Source organism: Panthera pardus, unplaced genomic scaffold (genome assembly GCF_024362965.1).
Source record: "Panthera pardus isolate Hobbes unplaced genomic scaffold, ASM2436296v1 HiC_scaffold_2, whole genome shotgun sequence".
Lineage (NCBI taxonomy): Eukaryota > Metazoa > Chordata > Mammalia > Carnivora > Felidae > Panthera > Panthera pardus.
This window is the reverse complement of record NW_026526765.1, coordinates 87,056,881-87,078,748: the sequence shown is the minus strand read 5'-3', so window position 1 is coordinate 87,078,748 and position 21,868 is coordinate 87,056,881. Positions and strand designations below refer to the sequence as shown.

Below are 21,868 nucleotides of genomic sequence, written 5' to 3'. Positions count from 1 at the left end.
CAAATCTTTCAAGTACTTTCTATGAGCCTTATTTATCCACATTCTTATTTTTTTGAGGTAGAAACACTAAATAATATATAAATAATTGTATAGGCAATGCAAATGTTAGCATCCTGATTGTAACCCAACAAGTGCATCATACTTTAAAACACAATAGCAACATAGTGAAGAGTTAAAACAATTTCATTGATTTTTATTTCTAGCTCTTAATGCATCATTGGTCTTCTTCCTTTTATGAGTCAATTTCCTTTACTACTCTTGCTCATTCAGGAAATTTTTCTTCTATCATAGTTCTGCTACCATCACTAATAATTAAAATATATGTGAATATCCTAATGCTTAGCTGTAGTGATATTTCCAGAGACAATGTCAATGGAACTACTGTTTGTGGAAAAGTGCCTTATACTTTTGCTTTCCAAAAGTCATTTTTGGTACTCTCCTTTGATTAAGAGTCCATGCTTCACTCAAACAGAAGTCTATCCTGAAATTTTGGTCCATTACATAATTTTCAGAAGCTGGAAGAAAGGCATTTGCATCATTTCTGTTCCCAGATCTGTTCAATATATACTTCCAGTCTGTCATGCCTGAAATTAATTTTTTACAATCTGGATCTTTACTATATGCTAAAAATTCAGTACAAAAAAGGACCTCCTTCTGCAGAGAATATGTAAGCCAGAACATCATGTTCCATCTTTATAATGAAACACATAGTTCCTATCAAAAGGCAAATTTTTTGTTTCAAAATGTTTGAAGAGAATAATGCTTTAAAAGATTTCAAATAGTTACTTTTATGAAAGTGAAAAGATTTCTATGTCAAATATATTTTAGCCTGAATCATATAATTTCTGTATAAACCGAACAACATTTTATTTATTTAAAGCTATTTCCCATTCTGTATTTCATGCTTCTGAGGTTGGAAAACAAAAGCAAATAATCCCAGAAATAGTTTCTCTCAAAACACTCATGTTTAAGTGAATAGCTATTAAAATTCAAACTGCTAATATCGAGTTTTAAGCAAATCGTAATATACAATTTTGTCTCTCTAGTCAAGAAGTTTATTACCTTAATATTTTGTTTTCCTCAAAGTATGAAAGTACTTGTTTTGGTTTTTCTAACTAGTGTAGGCCCTCCAAAATAAATTTCAAATATCAGAAAAAAACATATGACAAACAAACACACTCTGTATGATCTTTGAAAAATTAGTTACTTCTGAAAGTATGTTCATTCTTCTGTTAAATTGGGATATGTACATGTGAGAATATGTTGAAATTATATATATATATATATATATATATATATATATATATATATATATATATGTAATATAAAGGCCATAACACAGGACCTGAATTACATTCTTCTCTTCCTCTTCCTCCTTCTTCTCCCTGCCTCACCACCACCCTTCCTCCTCCACCTGCTCCTCTTCCTCTCATTTCCCTTTCTCTTATTCCTTACTCTTCCTTAATTTCAAAAACAGAATTTTTCAAGGCTTCAGAACTACAGAGCATTTGACCTGGGTCCAGGATTCAAAATGAGACTTGTATCACACCATAATCTCTCTTCTAACTAACTTTTAAATTTCCTCTAGAGGTTCTCTTGATTTTTGCATAATTTGCCACAGACTATGAGACTAAAACTTTCTCCTGTTTATATATTTCTTTATTTTTGCAAACACTGTATTGCTTAAAATTTTTGCTTAGTTCTTTTGGGTGCTATATTGCTTGGCGCATGGATGTTTGTTAACATTTGGCCTTATTTTTTTTTAAGTTTATTTATTTATTTTTGAGGGGGTTGTGTGCAGAGAGAGAGAGAGAGAACCCCAAGCAGGCTCTGTGCTTTCAGTGCAGAGCCTAATGTGGGGCCTATCTCACAAATCATGAGATCATGACCTGAGGCAAAATCAAGGGTCGAATGTTAACCCAATGAGCTATCCAGGCACTCCTAATGTTTGACCTTTATAGTGTTTTCAAACCTAAACAATAAATTTTTATTTATTAGTGGTGTTTTTTTTTGCATTAACTTCTAATTTGTTTGATAATACTAACACGCATGTGATGTATTTATACAAAGTTTATTAATAAATATTGGTGAATATTTCAGCTATGTTGATTCTTTTTGCTCTGGGTCCATAACCTATATAGCTAGCATTTTTTTCTATTAATCTCATATTTTTATTTTATTATCTGTACTTCATTTCCATTCATCTTTATATGAATGAAACCTTTATACGAAACCTTTATATGAGGTTTGCTGTTTGTCATCTTCTTTTCTGCATAATTTTATTAGTTGGGGCTTAACTAATATTTGCTTTTCTACCACAGCTTTGATATACATTACATTGACTAATTATATGTTTACATTATATGTTTACAATATGTTTACATTATATTGACTATATCTATAGTGGTCTAAACTCTTATGTAGCATAAATAATATTGTGCTTTTGTACAACCCCTTTACCTGCTCTGTTAATTTTTCACTGATCTTATCTATGCATTTATACATCTGTACATTCATTCTTTTCTTTTTGTATTCTTATTATTATTGCTATCCCTACTCTTTGTTGAAAGTAAGTCTTATTTGGATTGCTTAACCAGTCAAAATCCAATTCTCTGATACAGCTACATATCACAAACTGATTACAAAGGGGCACTACTTAAGTCACTTGGCTCCATGTGGCTGAAAACTCAACTCGCAGTGGCTTAAATAAACCAAAAGTTTATTTTTGTCACATCACCATATTCTGACGGTGAGAAATCCAGGGCTCTTATGCCAGCTTTTATGACATTAGTGACTTGGTCTCCTGTAGGCTTTCTACCCAGCTAAGTTTAGAATGATATTCCGCCACTAAGCTTATCATTCCAAGTTTGTAAGATGGCTAGACACCACTAGCATTTATCTGAGTTTTGGGGAAGAAGAATATTAAAGTCAAAGACAGAAGGTATGTGCCTTCCAAGTCTTTTCCTTTAAAATGCCTATTTTTATCCACAAGAGAGGGTAAGGAATTTTGTATTTACCTGGATATGTTACTGTCCCATACAAAATCACGACTCTATTATAAAAATAAAGATGCAAAGAAAAGATCTTGCTTAGACAAGTAGCAAAGTCTGCCAAGGGGACTAACTTCCATGTCAGTATTACATGATTCCACTGACTCCCCAGACTCAACCCCCAGTCACTGCTGATTTGTTGTGTGGTGGACCCCTGACTTTGCGTAAAACAGATTTTCTTATGTGTCAATCGGGAATTATGATTCAAAGAGAATAGTTAATCTGTGTTGGATGCTGAGGCTAAGAACCAAGGCTGGGGCATTCATTATCTACCATATGCATATTGAATTGGGGACAGTCCAGAGACAAAAGGGAAAAAAACCCAAAATTCCTCTTCAGAAATTTCCAGAGCTTACGCATGTAAACTTCAGTAAACAAAGAGTAGTTCGTCTCCCTATTCCTTCGACACATTATCCTTTTTGTTCCAAATAGTTTGACACTGTTTTTGTTTCTCAATTCAAATATACAAAAGACTATGGTCTTCTCTTTGGCATTTATATTTTTGCTTTGTTTTAGTACTTCTATTTAGCTAGAATTTAAACTCTGTGGGAGCATGTGTCCCTATGTCTGTTAAATATTGTATTTCCCTCAGCCTAGCATGCCATTTTATCAATGAATTTTTGTTTAATGAATAAAGCTTTATTATAAACTTAGCACCCCCTGATTCTTTTTATTTATTTTTGATTTTTTGATTGGTTTCACTAGTAATTACTGGTTTGTATCTATAGCAATATTCTCTTTTAAAAGTACCTTTGTTGAAAGATATCTGGACAATGCTCTTAATGGTCCTATAGGAACAGTTAATTTTGGTGTTGTCAGTTATCTGAAAATATATTTTAAATGAGACTATCTTTCTTTTTTCTTCACAAAGGTTAGTGTTTGAGGAGACCAACAATTAGCATTTTCACATTCCCTACCATATTCATAAGTCAACTGAGAAATAATATAAGAAGACAGAGATGACAACCAAAATAACATCTCAATAGCAAGTATTCAAGGAAGAATTGGGTTATATCTGTAGTCTAGTATGCTTCCTAATGCTGAACCTCCGAATTAGGCATACTCACTCATCCAGAAGTTCTGGAATAAGAAGAAAAGCATGCATTAAGTTACATTGCTCTTATGAGATAAAGTTCAAAGAAACTGAAGTGAAGAAACCCAGTTGGGAAAACTCTCCCAACAAAAGGTTAAAATGGGCATTACACAGTTAGCATATGGTGGGGTCTGTAATCCACTTATTCATAATTCCTCCTCTCAGAGTTCCATCATTACATTCTTCCATATGTTTGTATGGGAGCATCCCCACTGTGAGGTCTTTGACAAAGCTCTTTCTTTCCTACACAGTATATTCAGGGCATCTAAATTCCCTTTTCCCTTTGGTCCTGCATTTTCTGCATTGCAGAATTGAACTGAGTGACCCTCCAGCCACAAAAGCCACAGTTTCTTTATGAGCAGGCATTTTCAGATCTCTGGCAGAGACTGTTTCCACTGCATCTTATGGAAGTGCCTAGGCATAATAAATACACTTGTGAAGCAAGTTTATGTTCTCATACGTAATTAACCAATTCAGAATAAATGTGTAATCATGTAGCGAAAGTTAATTCTTGAGCCTTATGCAAAAGGCTACATTAATTTTAGACTACCCTCCTCTTTCTTTCCTAATACTGAATGAAAAGTGGATTTGAGTTAACTGATCTAGAACTTCCTGTCTAGGGATGGGGTTCACGATTTACGTTAGAATTTTACTAGTCCACGAAACACATTTGTTAGTCAGTTTAGAAGCAGTAATATTGTTTTCACCCCATTGCCATAAAGACTCAAGGAACTCACTCTCTGTGACCTTCCTCACCTCCGGACAATTAAATCTTTGCCTCAGCTGCTCCTGCTTTTGTGTGATCTGGTAAACGGAAAGAGGCCAGGAGTGTTTGGTGAATAGAACCCATACTTACAGAGGAGAAACAAGCTTCCCTTGCCCCCCAAGTTCCCCACTAGTGCCATTGCTAGAAGAAAAACTCCAAGATACAGCTATAAACCCAATGAATGACTTAGTGGAGGGACAAAGGAAAGATTGTATTTTATTTCTTTGATGCTAAAACTTCTGTTCTTGTGTGTGGGCTTTATATTCTTTGCCAAATTATCATCATGATGTGTCACATGGACTTGGCATTGAAGAGCACTATCTTGGAGAGAAGTTTTATTCCCCTTCCCATACTCTGCACTGTAAAGTTTGGCTCTTAATAGCAGAGTATGTCTTCTGTATTTGAAAATTAAAAGTGTGTCAACTGGAGATGAACATTTCATTCCTGCCCTTTTTCTTAGACTCTCAGAATTGGACTTAGGGTTTAGGCCTTTTCTTTCAGGTTTATTGGAGTATAACTTATATGAAAAAGTATACACTTTTATTTTAAATAGTTGATGAGTTTAGATATGTGCATACACCTGTGATACTATACATGTATTCAAGGTAATAAAGATATTCATTGCTTCCAAGTTTCCTTATGTCCATTTGTTTTGTTTTCTAGGTAATAACACTTATCATGAGATTTACCCTCTTAACAAACTTTGAAGTACACAAAACTGTATTGTTAACTATGCACACTCAAGCCAATTCTTGCATCTACTGTTTTCTTCTTCCAGGTCTGACATAATTGGTCATATGAGGGACTGAAATGTTGAGGCCATCCTCAGTATTATATTCCCTATACTGCACCCAGAAGATTGATCATAATGACCAAGATTCTGTGACTCCAAGCCATTAATGTCGTTGTTCCAGTTCATAACTCCCTTGTTTGCAACACCTGACCTCTGGTAGCACACCTTTCCAGAGAGAATGCCTAGGGATCTGACAGAAGATACTGTTCTTGGGTCCTCACCCATTAGGTGAGAGAATGTAGAAATTCTTACAGGATTTGGGAATTTGATTCATGTCATTCTTTTAAATAATAGTTGAGGATTATTTTTCTCTTTTGGACAATTTCATGGATATATTAGAGAGAAACAAGAAAAGGGGAGATTTTTTTATATTTGTATAAGAAGAACATTGTATTTATTTATAAAAGGCTGTTCATTTCTTAATATACATCTACTATTATTTTACCTTTACATAAAAATGCAGAATATCTAATGCTACAATATTACTTTTGTATTCCCCACCTTAGTTTGGTAAAAATGTCCCCCTTCTAGTCAGCCATAACCAGAAAATGACTTTGTCTTGCACCAAGGTAGGCTGTGGTATGCCCCTAAGAACACCAAGGGTTTCATAGTCAAGACAGGTCTTTCTGTGATAAATTTTACCTCCAGGGCATGCATCAGAATTATAAAAAAAAAAAAAAAATTAAGTGGAAACAGTGCCTAGAATACAGTTTTGAATATCATCCTCATTTTGTCTAAAATTAGTTATCTTATTCCTACCTCGTTAAACTTGAGCTTTTCATTCTGATTTTGAAAAAAAGGAAAGAAAATCGCAACTAATAAGGTAACTAATAAGTATTCTTCAGAATACTATTATTTAATAATGGGACTAGTATATTTACAATGCAATTGTGTAAGGAGAAGTTTTCTCCCTCCCTCCCTTCCTTCCTTTCTCTCTCTCCTTCCCCCTCCTTCCTTTGCTCCTTCCTTCCTTCCTTCCTTCCTTCCTTCCTTCCTTCCTTCCTTCCTTCCTACCTTTCTGTTTTAAGAAAGTTTTAGCTCCACAATTTATGTGCATTCCTCATGTAGGGACAAAATGGACCGGAATAAACAAATGTGCGAAAACTGTATTCAGAGTTGCTCTGTATAATTAATGAGTCATCATCTCCCTTAAGCAGAGAATCAGGATGTTATTAGATTTTGCTGACTGTGATTATTAGTTTGGAATCTCTTGCTTGCCATTCTGACTTGCCATTTTCTCATCCTTAAGATCTTAATCTTTACCAGTATTCATGTCATGAATGTTGAATCCAAAGGATCTGACCCTGACCTAAAAGACTTCAACCCCACTTTCCTCTAGACCTGTGAGCCTCTAAAGAGAAGTAGGAACATTCTTTTCCAAATGCTACTAACCTCGGTTGGCTGAGTTACCGGACTAACTTATAATATTTAACTATTCAGTAATAAAATGTGGGCAATAACAATTTTATTTTGTCAAAACTGCCACACTGAGATTTATGTGGATGAAGTGAAATTTCACAGTGATAAAAATAAATAAGCCAAATTAGGTAAATTCTTTTATGAGTGAAGGAAACATAATCTGTCATTTCCAGTTTGTGAAACAAAGGTAGCTCAGAGAGCGCATCCAGTCATACCCTGTGTGTTATTCAGCATCCTTAGTCGCTTTTCAGGCCCTTTCGTTTTCTTATTTATATTTTTTCTTTCTAAATTGTTGGAGTTATTTAGTCCTTCCTCTCTCTATACACTTCGCTATTACATGGTTAATTACTACATCACTACTATCATTACTAGTACATCATTACTACTATTACATGGTTAATTAATAACATCATCTCACATATAGAGTATCTCTTGAATCACTTGTCATTTGCTACAATGTCAAATGTGCAATATATTTAGTTAAAGCAAAAATACCACCACTGCATTGAATTTGTTCTATTTGGTGAGATTACATTATAACTGTCCCAAATTTGTGTTTGTCTTTCTATCTTGAATACTATTGTCTTACCCCATGCCTTCAGAAAATTCTGCTTGCCTGAACTACAGGATTTACAAAACTTTCTACTTTCCTGCCACAATTTTCTTTCTACACTGCTTTTTTGTGCCATTTTGATACTAGAGTTATCCATCTGAAAACCAGAAATAATTATGTAATTCCCTCCCATAAAACCTTTACCAACTGTCTTTTGCATATGGATCCCCTCAGTTTGATCTAACTGCTTTTGGAATCTACCTCGAACTTGGATTTAGTAGATGTTCTTCTCTATAGTCTAAGTGACGCTCTTGTACTTTTAATAAGAAAAAAAACACAGGTCCAAGGAGAATTCTGGTTTTACATCCAGCAGGAGCAGATGTATATCACATTTAAATGTCAGTTGTGGTGTTACTCTTCCAGAATAGTCTGTAAATAAAGACAGACTCAACTCTAAAAACAAAGCATTTCAGTCCAGAAACCTCACATCTCAAAACATCTTATACAGAATGGTCCAACAGAAGTGTAAACTCTTAAATGGTTCAACAACCAAAGTAACTCCAGGCAATGGAGTCCTTTAGTGAATCCATGGTGAAAGTCAGGAGGTATAATCATCTTAAATGTCTGAGCAGTCACCTTCATTAAATTTATATTTACTCAGAGGAACAGTTGGTTGATGGAAGGTCCCTGGGTGATTAGAAAACTAAGAGTGAGTGTAAAATTATCTCTTGCCTTGTATTATTAGTCAACTTGTGTTGCTTTAATGAGCAACTCTGAAATCATAGTCACTTACAACAAAAGACATTTCTTTTTTGCCTGCAGGTTTGTAGATTAGCTCTGCTTTACTCCACGTCTTCTCACCCTAGAATCCAAGCTGAAGACAGATATCTTAGATATGTTGTTCTCCTGGCAGAGGACAGAAGCAAGAGCCCAACCAAACCATGCAGGCACATTTAAAGCTTAAGTGGAGAAGGTATAGGGTCAGATCCATTGGCAAAAAGCAAGTCACATGGCTGATTCTGACAATGAGGTAGGAAAGTGTCTACCTAAGAAAGGCATGGTAACTGGGGGTGAATTATACCTGTAGAGAAGAAAGAGTGGATAACTGAGAACAATAATAAAATATATCATAGATCTCAAATAACTATACCTATGATTCTTCCCTACTTCTCATTTGGAATTCCTCATTTCAAGAAAATATTGTGTATGGTCAGCCTTGTCTTAGAGTACTGTGAATATTTGGTATCATATGGGCTCAGGTTATATAGGACATCAGATAATCAGCTATAATAGAATGAATTACAACTTTTAAGCACCATGTAGTTATTTTTGTAATTATTTCTGTATATATCTTGGGTTATTGGATCACAATCTAAACTTTTCAGACATGTATACACCATACATAAGGCATTTTCTTTTAGTACCACCTGGCAACTTCTCTCATGCATGCTTCTTCATTTTCTGATACTAAAGTGCCTTCACCTATGGTTTTCCACCCCTTTTTCTCTGTATGCATGGTTGCCGTTGGGTACAATGGGTGGACATAACACATACTACCAACATACTGGATTTATATAATATTTTAGGAAGTTTCCCTGTACTTCCTGGTTAAGCGAATGTCATACTTTACACATATTTGTATGCAAGGATCCATAAAAAACATTCTTTAAAGATATTAATTTATCAATAATATTATGAACACAGATTTGAGACAATGCTATTATACCACATATAAAGTCTCGAAATAAGTACATGACTTTGAGATTTAGGGTGGATAACCAATTCAGAATTCCAAGAAACTAAAAATTCTGAAGAATTTAATAAGTCTTCATGAGTTTCTATTGGGTATTTGATTTTTGCTTGCAAGTTTAGCCATTTATAGATAAGAAATTAAACAGAAATTGGACTCTCTGAGCTTATAAAAGTATAGTCAAACATGAGACATATCTAAGAGTGAGTGAGAATAAGGACCTGCTGTGAGGTCATTGGAGAAAAAAAAAATAGGGATAATAGCTGAATACAGGGCTTGCACTGAATGATGAAAAATTCAACCTTTTCTTTAATTTGCAATTTTGTTCCCATGAGATTTCCCCCCATTTTTTTAGCCTCTTATCTTTGCTATGCTGACTCTCCCAGAAGTCATACAACAGTGATGACATGTACATGAAATATGAGTAAAACTGCTATTGTTACACTCACTTCCTATATCAGGATGGTGAAATTTGATGTTTATTTTTCCATTTATCATGAAGAATCTCAGGATGGAGTGTTTTTTAATCAATTTATGTAATTATCTAGTTTGTGGATTATTCCCCTGGTGCTTAATTTGCTAATTTCCTACAGACTGAATGAAATCTGTCTGTTGTGTTGTTAATTGGACAGCAATACAAAAAGAAGTAAATATTTTGTCTATCCATTTTGCTACAGGATAATTGCACTAATAAAATTTCATAATAAATCATTGATTGAAATTCTAGAATGAGATAATGGTCAAGTAGGAAGAGAAGGTTTTACTTTGTTGCATTTCTCATTGCTAATTCTATGTGTGTCCTATAGCAATTTTGCTACTCTTTGTTGTTTGATCGATACATTTTTTTTAATATATGAAATTTATTGTCACATTGGTTTCTATACAACACCCAGTGCTCATCCCAAAAGGTGCCCTCTTCAATACCTATCACCTACCCTCCCCTCTCTCCCACCCCCCATCAACCCTCAGTTTGTTCTCAGTTTTTAAGAGTCTCTTATGCTTTGTCTCTCTCCCACTCTAACCTCTTTTTCTTCCTTCCCCTCCCCCATGGGTTTCTGTTAAATTTTTTTTTAAGGATGTATACTAATTTTAAAATCTGTAAGGCACCAAATCTTGCGCAAGTATTTAATATTTATTTGTGGTACTTTGGAAAGAGTGAGAAGGCTGGATTTTTGATCAAGCATTAAAACACTGAGTCAGTAAATATTAGTTAAATATTAAGTAATCAGAAAGGGAACCAGTTCAATATGGGGCCTACTGATTATGTGACAGAGAAAAAAGATACTGCACTTATAGCATCTTTTTACTGCCCTCTTTTCATTCTCTTCTGGGTAGGAAGTTGACTTACTTGATCAGTTAAGAGATCTGTGGGTGACAGGTAGAGAGGATGATGGGGAGATTAGGGGGAATGTTCAGTCTTCAGCCACCTACAAAGGAGAAGGTAATATCTGGAAGAAATACATTTGTACACACACACACACACACACACACACACACACACACAGGGTGAAGAAGTCAGAGAAGCTTGACGAAAGAAGAGAAAAGTGAATTTATTTTAAAAAAAAAAATTTTTTTTAACATTTATTTATTTTTGAGACAGAGAGAGACAGAGCATGAACAGGGGAGGGTCAGAGAGAGGGAGACACAGAATCCGAAACAGGCTCCAGGCTCTGAGCTGTCAGCACAGAGCCCGACGAGGGGCTCGAACTCACAGACCGCGAGATCATGACCTGAGCCAAAGTCGGCCACTTAACCGACTGAGCCACCCAGGCGCCCCTGAGAAAAGTGAATTTAAAATGCAGCAGGGGATGGGGCATATCAAAGGGATGTAAGAGCCAACCTGAACTATCTCTCAATGGTCAAACCTGGAACAAATTGAGCAACAAAATAAATAGTATAATTTTATCGGCTTCCTACGGCTGCTGTAACAAATTACCAGAAACCGAGCGGCTTAAAACAACAGGAATTTACTTTACCAGTTCTGGAGTCTAGAAATCTGAAAAACAGGTGTTAACAGAGCAACACTGTCTCTGAAGTCTCCAGGGGAGGATTTTCCCTAGCCTCTTTTCTGCTTGTAGCAGTTGCCAGCAATCCTTGGCATTATGGTTTATAAGGCATATCATTCCAGTCTCTACCTCTGCCATGGTGTTTACTCCTGTAAGGATGCCAAATTTCTCTCTTCTTATAAGGACACCACTGATACTGGATTTAGGGCCCACCCTAATACCCTAATTCAGTATGACCTCACTGTAACTTGATTAAATATGCAGAGACCCTATTGCCAAATAAAGTCACATTCACAGAATTGGATGGGCATGAAACTTGAGAGGTACTGCTTAACCCCATACAGTGATAGAAAATTGTAACCTTAAGTATAAAACAGATATATATGAATGCGTACTTGGCAAACAAAAAAATAAAATAAAATAAGTAAATGGGGGAGAAGAGGCAAGTGTTACTTATAAAAGACTTTCAAAAATACATGTAGATATTCCACTCTAAGAGGTGGACCTTATTTCCCCAAACCCCTCCACCACCATCACATCACATTACATCACACCACCACACACACACACACACACACACACGCACACACACACACCTTGAGTATGTGATAGATTTAGGAATTCATCCAAAAAATGCAGTATGTAAACAAAAACAATAGTAATTTATAGAGGAGAAATTTGGCAAACATGGCCTTAGCAAAATGATCAGGTTAACATCACAAGGATATGTCATTTGATAACAAATACACCTTAGTATGATGTGATGAGGAAGGAAATTCATCCATGTATTATTCTCTAAAACCTATAACTCTAGACTAAACATGAGAAAAGCATGAGACAAGACCACATCAAAGGACATTCTAAAAAAATACCTGACCAGTAATCCTCAAAACTGTTAAAACTTTAAAAACAAACAAAGATAGAAACGATTCCACAGATCAGAGAAAACTAAAGTAGACATGAGGACTCAATGCAAGATAGTATTCTGAAATCAAAGAGGGGACAACGAAAAGAACATTAATACAAAAACTGGTGAAATTTAAATTAAGTCTTGAGTTTAGTTAAAAGTAATGTACCAGTGTTGAACTTCTTAGTTTTCACAAATGGACCCTGGCAACGTAAGATGTTAACATCAGGTAAAACTTCCTGAGGAGTATAGGGGAACTCTACATTCTCTTTCAATCCTGCTGAAGTCTAAAATTATTCCAAAATGAAAACGTTAATGAGAAAAAGCACCTGGTATTTTTTTCGAAAAGAAAAATATGAACAGTTGTTTGATGTAGGAGACCCTGGGCAAAGCACTGGACAAGGAGCTGAAGAAGATGTGCAGGGTTGGTGCAATGTGTTGTGCCTTCATTGCCTTTGTAAAAGATGATGGACATGATTTTACCTTAAAAAGCATTTTCCTCAGATATGTGTTCTTTTTGGTGTGATTCTATATTGAAATTTACCTCGAGGTAGGCGGCAAAAAGCTGTTTTACTTAGGTTATACATAAGATTTGAAAACAACCCTTAACTTTCATTGTGGAGTTATAAGTGTTAAAGAAGTGGAAACTGTCTTGTAGAACAGTTTACGACAAACTTGTACCATATCAACAATTCTTAACACCACAGAAGTTATATCTGCCCCTTTCTTTGATTAAGAATATTATGGCATTCTATCTTCCATTTTACATTCTAATCTCCGCCAATGAAGAATTCCTCCTGGCTTCTCTGTAGCTTTCTCCAGAATCCTATACAATACTTTACTTAATACAAATACACAAATATTAGCTGTTGGATTTGTGGCTAAGACTCTCAAAATTCTTTAAAAGTGGAGTCCCGATGAGGTCTTTATTTTAATATTGAACAAAATTTCTGTTTTTCAGTTATCTGATATCTTTGAGTAATCTTTAATTTTTCTCGTTCATAGGCATCCCAAATAGTTGGGCTGTGTGAACTCTCTGAGATCAAATTATAGAGAAATCCAGTCAGCATTAATAGCCAACTTCTCATGAAAAAATGTGATTTAGAGCCAGGTATTTTTTATATACCATGTGCCCTTAGATCTTGGATTAAGTTCCATTTGAAAAGATGAAAACTAAAAGCTTCCTTTCAATCTATTTTGCCTCACCTTGTTAAAATTCACCAACTGCTGAATTTAAACCTCTGTATGTAAACACACTTGTATGTGTGTTAGAGACACTTCTTAACTATTGAAATGAGTTTCTAGAATACAATATAGTGGGAATTTGGGAAGCAAGTTTGGCTTTTAGGAATATAAGAATCTTGAGAACCAATGTTACTAGTACTAGTAAAGAGAAAAGTTGAGTATCAGTATATTCATGGCTGGAGTTTCAAAGTGTACTTTAATTATAACTCTAGTGCAAAGGCATTATTAGGTGTATGCTTAATTGAAATGGATATTTGTACAGATAGAGTAGATAGAAAACATTTATAGAGTTGAATTTATGCACCATGTTTATAGTGTTTTGAGACAAAAGTACTTCTCTGCAAGAAAAAGATATATACTATAATGATATGTATAATTTGCAAGATGTTTTGGACAGATCAGTAACAGAAATAATAATTACCTTTAGGCCATTTTAGTCTTAAGAAGGTTAAACTACCATCACAGTTTTGTCATGCACCATTCAAAATTTTAGTGTAGAAAGCTATGATACATAATAGGAACATCTAACCAAGCTTATACTTGCCTTTCACACTGCTGATGGAACAAAGGATAATCATGGGAGGAAGGGGTAGAAGAATAATGAAGTTTCCCATGTATGAAGACCTCTGTGAAGGATAAGACAACCATTGATAGATCCTGGACAGAAGGATCTGATTTGGGAGACCATAAGAAGTAGATGGATAGGAAAATACTACCATCAGGGAAATAAAGGGGTACTGAAGATTAAATAAAGACAAACAAACAAACAAACAAAAACAGAATTAGAGAGCAAATTGAACTAAGGACCATTCCAAAGGACTCACTGTCTTGAGCAATCAGTTTAAAATAACATCAGTACAATTTTATTTAACCTTTCATTAAAAGTCACTCCCTACCACATAACCATTTATTGCTGGTCCCATGGGTTATCTCCTCAGACAGACTTAATGGAATTTCTGTGTGAAATATATGTATAACCCATAGACTAATTTCTAACACTAGATTTCAGTGAAGGTTAATGTTTGGTGCCCATCAATAATGTGTGTAGCGATTTTGAGAATACCCCATGTATTTGATTATTTCTGCTTCTCCTTTTTTACCATCATGTATCTCTCAAAATAACCAGTTCCAATGGGTATATTATGATAGTTTTCAAATCTTCACTGAGTCATTTGTCAGTAATCTTCTAGTTGTTAGGATAGTTCAAAAAGGTATATAATTTAGTTAATCTCCATTAATTACTGTAATTTCAGTTGACTTTAAGAAAATGTGATAATTGAAAATTATACTGTGATGGGAAGAATCATCAAGAAGATTGGCTGGAGACTGGCATAATAAATAAGGTTTTGTTTAAATAACTAAAAATGGCTTAAATATCATTTATTACATTTTAGCAACAAAATGGTATATTCACTAATATCAGTTTGACTGACTTCCATATCATTGATTATTGATATTTTATAATTAACAAATCAAAATTCCTTACAATGTTATCTGTCTGAAGTGGAAAATAGAATCTTTATAAGGACAATTTTATTAATTTTGATATGGTCATATGTCTTCTAAATTTATTCTTGAAAGGTCTTTTCAAATAAGAATAAGTGTTTGTAAATTAATAGAAATGTTTTTGAGTTTTGTTACAATTTCATTGAGATATAACTGACATACGGCACTGGACAAGTGTAAGCTATACAGCATAAATGACTACCACAATAAGTTTAGTTAACATCCATCATCTCATATAGGTATTTAAGAAAAGAAAAAGAAAAAAAAATTTTCCTTATGATAATTAGCTCCTAGAATTTACTCTGTTAACAGTTTGCAATATACCATACAGCAGTGTTAACTATAGTCATCATATTCCACGTAACATCCCTAGTACATATGTATCTTAAAACTGGAACTTTGTACCTTTTACCATCTTTATCCAATTCTCCCTTTCCATCCTCCAGCCTCTGGTAACCACAAATCTGATCTTTTTTCTTTGAGGGTGTTCTGTTTTGTTTTGTTTTGAAATTCCACATACTCTGTGAGATCATGTAGTATTGGTCTCTACCTTATTTCATTGAGCATAATTTCCTTAAGGTCCAACCACATTATTGTAAATGGCTGAATAACAATCCATTGTATATGTGTACCACAACTTCTTTATCCCTTTATCCATCAATGGACCCATACGTTGTGAAATTCTTAAAGGTATTTAAAACAGTGAGTTCTCCTAGATATAATTATTAACTTAACCAAACTATTTTTCCAAAAAAATTAAATGTAAACTTAATCTTCTAGTTCAAAATGATCTACTGAATTCAAACTTGTCTGTATTTTCTTTCTCTCAAAGTCTCTCTGGATAGAAATGATAAATTAAAAGGAATGGGCAATAAATGTGTATCATCAGTGAAGAAAAATTTTATAAACATTTTGGGAAGACAGCAAAAAATTAAATATGACTGGTAGAAAAATGAAAGATAAAATTTATCGAAAGTGACAATAGACCCCCAAAGTGAATCAACAAATACAGGGGTCAGAGATAGGCCAAGGGTCAAGCCTAGGTCATTATTTAGTAATGTACTTTCCAAACAACCTGGAAAGTTGAACTCTTCCCCCTATACAGGTGTAAATAGAGCTATGGTTTGATAGCAAAGGTCTTCAGCAAAAGCCCAAGAGCTGTTCTACAAATCAAGTGGGCATGTGGGTAATGTCCCAAAGAAAGTTATCTTGTGAAGATGCTGCTTTATGAGAGAAAAGTCAAGTAGACCTCAACACTCCTCTAGACTTCCACACAGTGCAGAAAACAATAGGTTTCAAGTGCCAGTCAGAAAGCACTCCCTCTCTGTAGTAGAGTATACTAGGCCTAGAGGAGCTTCCTGTTCTGTAACCTGCTTTTTTCCCAGGGGTACTTCAAAGAGACTGCCTGTCAAAACATTCCCCTGACTTCCCCTACTTATGCGGAACCTTCAGTCAGCCTTCTCACTGAGGTGAGAGGCCTCATGGGGAAAGAGTCCTGAATGAGAGCAAACAGAATATGTACCAGTTACTTTTACTATTAAATATAGTCCATCATTTGTAAGTGTGACTACACATCCAAAAATCTTGAAAAGGTGAAGGAAAACCAACCATATAAAAGAGAAACATGAACAAACCGATCCATTTGTCCTTAAGACTATGGAAAGTGGTAGAAGACTTTTCAGTAGGGGAGAGAGCTGATATTATTTGAATTTTTGGATGATTATATTCAGTGCAGTATGGGAAACTAATGCTGTAAGAGGAGCTAAACTATAAGAAACCACTTAGGAAACTGTTTCAATGATTCAGGGGATAAATGATGGTGACTAGAGAGGATGTGGTAAAGGAACTCAGGAATATAACTGAAGTTTAAGAGATAGACTTGGCGTGGATTAGAGGTAAGGGAGAGTCAAGAGTCAAGCTGACACCCACATTTCTGACTTACCCTTTCACCTTCATTATTCTTACTTTAGACGTTAGTAGATACTCTTCTCTGACTCCCTGGGCAAAGTTATTTATCAAGGGACATAATGGAGCCCACCTGGTCCAATTTGCTTTCTGCTGAAGCTGTGAACAATGCACTGATTCATAGGTGGCCTAAGTCTGCTAAATTCCCAAGTACCTGGTTTGGGCACTCAAGACACTTTATTGTTCAATAAATCAGAGTATGTTAAGTGTCTGGATATTTTATAGAATTACCAGAGCCCTCCACAGATAAAGACGATAAGAATAATTTTAAAGTACAATATTAACATAAATCCAGGAAAAAAAATCTGACTTTGTGATAGCATAATACTGAGAATGTTTGAGATTGTTAATTATATATACATATGCTTATATGTATTTATAAATGTATGCATCTATATATAATATGTAATAAACATATATTATAAAGATATATTTAAAACCTGTTCCTAATTGGTTTTATATTTTATATTTGGTATATGGTATGGTGTTTTAGAGTCTGGAAAGAATAAGGTCCATTATAAAATACTTTGGATTATTAGTATTGATAGTTGCAATTATTTCAGATTTTAATCAAATGGAACTACCAATTAGGCATATACTATGATACAAGCCATAGTCCTGTCTGTGCAATGGCAGGCTATGGAAATGAGTCATACAGTGTTTGGTTTTGCCCTAGATCATCTTTTTGGGTAACGCAGAAATGTCTGGCTGACTATACTGCATTTTCACTTATATTTTCTAATGCTTCATGCACTGTGGGTATAAATGGACCTCAGTGACAATAATATAGGAAGCTTTACTCTTTCTTGTCTCCATTTCAATCTGTTAAACACAGGACCCAATCCCCTGAAATATTTCCTCAATTACATCTTTAAGTTACCAAAGGCTGTTTCTTGGATTCCAAAATAAAATCATGCACTCTAATAAATGCTTTGTATGATATAAAATTAAAACTCTATTTTTAATTTTAGTTCAGTTTTAGTTTAATTTTAGTTTAGTTTAATTTTAGTTTATCACATATGTTCAAATATCTTCGAATCCGTACCTAGAATAAAACTTGGTACCCCACGAATAAAAGAAAAAGGCACAGACCATAAAAGGGAGATAAAACTACGTTGTCTCGAGTGTTAAAGGATCCTTGGAAGTATAATGAGTTTCCTGGCATTCTAAAAGTCAGGAAATAAGCATTTGTATATAGGTATTCCAACAATTACCTTATAAAATCTGAAACTGCAGTTAATTTCAGTTTCAAGAAAATAGTGACATTTTAATTTCCCTAAATAATGAACTTCGTTTCTATGCTAAATTAGTTCTAATATAGAGGAAGAGAAAAAATATTTTAAGGTTGCATTTTGTTCCTTCTTACGGTACTTAATTAAAGGAGGTTAAACTTACATAATGCTCCTAAATTTGTCTAAGCATGCTTGCATCTAATAGTCCACTGTGTCTCCACCACCTTTTAAGGGACAGCTAGAATCATAATCTCATTCGACCCATGAGAGAACAGAGACTCAAAGAGATGAAGTGATTTTCCTAAGAACACAGGGTTAGTCATCGCTGGTAACCATGGCTTGCAAGCCAGGCTTATGACTTACAAACTACTATTTCACTTAGAAATTAGTGAAAATGAGTATTTGAATTACAAATAAAGAATACAAAAGGCCACACAAATAGTGTGATTTGAGGGACTTTGATATTTTCTCAACAGCCTTCCATGGTGCCTGAATGCCTCAGAGTTCCAGTTAAGTCACTATCCCCAGAAAGTCCCTGGTCGAATGCAAATACCCAAGGTTTCTGATTTACCTCAAATCAATGCAGACAATACCTTCTTTCCTGTCACACTTTTCCCACACACTAGTCCCTTGCAGCTGCTGAAATGGGAACCACAATGTAGATGAATGGGACTTTTCAAAGATTCTGTGGTGCAAGAAGTTGAAAAAGGTCCCCAAATCATGAGCATTATAGACTAAAAGGTCCAGAGGCAAAAGTCTGGGCTGGTATGATTTACCCATGTGTCGGCTAAAAAAATAAGTCTTTACATATCATCTGAACATTTTTCACTGTAGTTTCCCTGTTATACTAAGTTTCTATAAATACATGATTTATTTCGGTAACAACTATTCTAACCACTCAACCTTTGGGAGTTTAAGGGATTAAAAGTCATTCACGCTTTCATGAAAGAGTGGGAATTAGTACTCTCAGATTGTTTTCTACCAATGAAGGTGAGATCACCTATTCTAGGAGACCGACATTTCTGACCAGGAGAAGGGGCAGCCAGGAGGGGAGCAGGGGTACTTAATATAAGCTCAAGATTTTGTTTTTTGTTTTCTGTGAATTTGGAAACACAGCAACCATTTATGACATTGTTTCTATAGATAATTCTCTGAACATAATCTCTTGACAGAATAGATGTTTGCTTATATAGAATGTGCAATTTAGTTTATCACACATGTTTGTGCAATATATGTGCAATATATTGATATCATTACATTATAGTCCACTGCACTCAGAACTCTAATCTAGAAAATTGTAGCAATAGATGAGAATGAGCAAAATATATATAGATAGGACACTTTCTAAAATTCCTACATTCTTAGGGGCACTAAGTTGTGGGCTTCAAGGGGCTTTGGAGTAGGAATACAATCCAGGAAAATATACTTGAATATATGCTAGAATAAAAAAAAGAGAGAGATGCAGAAGGTAATAGAACACAAATTTACTCTTTCCCACCACTTAACATAGGGCCAGCCTTGACAAAGAATTTCCATGACAAAACAGATGTAAGAGATCTCAGGCACTATTCCTAGTCTCCATTTTCAATTTTAATTTTATAAAGAAATTCAGGACACATGCTCAAATGAAAGAGCCTTCTTTATTTCAAGGCAACATGTGAACAAAGTGAGAAGCCTCACAAACATCATCACACTATCAAAGAGCAGAACACAACTTTGCCTGTTTCATTTTGAGATTCTGTGTATGTTGAGACTAGAACAAACCTCAGTTTGTTCAACCATCACAGGAAAAGAACGCATTAAAGGACTCCCCTGCATCTTTTACATGAAATGCTATGTCTTGTGTTTAGTCAATTCTTGATTATCCATAATGACTTTAAATCTCAGTCTGTCTAACTTTTTCCTGTCACCAGCATACACGCACTAAGTTACTTATCTTGGTAGTTCTGCATTTAATTCTAACTTTAACTATGACCGAATATTTTTAAAATAAGATAAATTTTGTTTAACAAAGTACTTATTTTAGAGATAACTACATGAATTATACCTCTGGTAGCGTTTTTTATGTATATACACACATACTTACCGCAGTTTCCTGTATTTAAGCAAGAAGGTTGGAAAACTTTTTTAATTTTTGAGGAGCATGGCTGCGATATACCCGATTATCCTGTGAAGAGCAGATAAAAGAATAAGACTATTATTTTAAGAGTCTTATTTTTAATCCTAAGTAAAATTTCAACCGGATATACATCAGTTGGCTACTTCCAAAGGCGACTATGTAATATAATTTGTGGGAAGATGTATGGTATCTATAAAATCGAGGAATCTCGAGGACGTTTCTCATAATATTCAATGTGTGATAAATGCATTTTCTTACAAGAATGATTCTTAGCTTCTCAACTGCTTGGTTTGAGAGCCTAGGTGTCCACAATGACAACTGACACTAGCAACACAAGGTCAGAGATTCTCTCTCCACTCTGCCTGTTTCATTTAAAAATTGTTGTATTACATTTCTTGTAATAAAAGCCTTTCTAAGGATTCTGTATCACTCTTTTGCAAGGCACATTCACATCCTTCAATGAAAGTTGCTATTATCAGAGCAATGTGCTCTTACTATTTATTTATTACAACAACCCTCATGACTGCTTACCAGGCAAGCACTAGAAATATCTAACTCATTACCACTACATAAAATAGCATGGGGTATTTACAGAACGAAAGAGATCAGAGCATGACAAATTCTAAAGCTGCTCGTGTCCCTGTTTCTAAAGAAAAGAAATGCTTTTCACCAAGCACTGGTAACCTAAACTATGGAAGAGCATATATTAGACTTTTAGGGAAAGTACTGCCCAGACAAAATCTTGGTGGAAATACCTACTTGCTATTCCCCTCCTTTTCTTTTTTTCAGTATGGTCTGAATACCCTCGGATGTTCTCAGGCCAGCTGATGAAAGAAAACTGACCCAGATGGAGTCCGAAACTGAAAATGCCTATTGACTTATTCAGCTGGAAGTTGATCCCGGTTGCTATTTAAATCTACTGCTTTAAGTGTCAGCAGACATGCTGCATTCCTTACAATAGTTCAGAGGGCAGACATTTGGGTCAAAAGATTCTTACCCATTCTGTACCTAATGTAGGCTTTACAATGTTTACAAACAGCTGTTACAATAACCCAAAGATCCAAAGAAAAATGTGACATATTCAAGAGTCTGGCAGTTAAAACCCAGCATTTGTTCAGATAGCACCTTGTGGCTGGAGGTAATAAGACCCATGATGATAATGGTATTTGTCACATTCAGAGCAGCTGTATTCATGAAAGTGGAAGTGACTACTCTCTTACACACCCAGCAACTACTTTGAACCCAGGTCTGTATTTTGGCTGCCTTGGCAACAGCACAGCAATAACAACTGGAGCCATAATGGCAACGTTGACCCAGAGATTTTTGGATAAAACAGGAGCCCTGACTTTCAATTCAGAAAGAAAAAAAGCATATAAAAGAAATGAAGAAGACGGTATCCATTGCACAGATTTAACGAGTATACTGAGACTTATACACTGTGACACTAGGATCTTTATTGTGATA

The 21,868-nt window shown here is 34.9% G+C and overlaps 1 long non-coding RNA gene across 2 annotated transcripts in view; it reads right to left on the bottom strand.

Moving 5' to 3' along the window:
• Positions 1-21,257, bottom strand: part of LOC109274876 (uncharacterized) — a 178,372-nt gene extending 157,115 nt beyond the window's left edge. For both annotated transcript variants that reach the window (XR_008423803.1, XR_008423802.1), the window contains exons 1-2: positions 21,164-21,257; positions 20,372-20,452 (exon numbers count right to left, since the gene is read on the bottom strand). This is a non-coding gene — a long non-coding RNA (uncharacterized LOC109274876). The remainder of the gene's footprint in view (positions 1-20,371; positions 20,453-21,163) is intronic.
• Between the last annotated feature and the right edge of the window lie 611 nt (positions 21,258-21,868).